Below are 322 nucleotides of genomic sequence, written 5' to 3'. Positions count from 1 at the left end.
TTACTCTGCCTCGGAGTGCTGGGATTAAAGGCGTGTGCCACCACACCCAGCTTTTTGTTTCTCTGCACTTGATGTCCCAACTGGCCACACCTGAAGCAGCTACCCCCAGGCCCTGCTGCCTGTCCTTTTGAATAGGCCTAATAGCAGCTTGACAGGCTCCATTAGCATTTTCAAATGCAAGCTGTTTCACTAAAAGTAAACCTGCTTCACTATCCCCCAGCAAGCGACTGGCAGTTTGCAGTAGTCGAGCCACGAAATCCTGATATGGCTCATCCGGACCTTGCCTGATCTTAGACAAATCCTCAGTCTGCCTACCACTAGA

This window comes from Nannospalax galili, unplaced genomic scaffold (genome assembly GCF_000622305.1).
Source record: "Nannospalax galili isolate Female #2095 unplaced genomic scaffold, S.galili_v1.0 scaffold212, whole genome shotgun sequence".
NCBI classification, from domain to species: Eukaryota; Metazoa; Chordata; class Mammalia; order Rodentia; family Spalacidae; genus Nannospalax; species Nannospalax galili.
The sequence above is the reverse complement of the archived record's forward strand: the minus strand, read 5'-3'. Positions refer to the sequence as shown.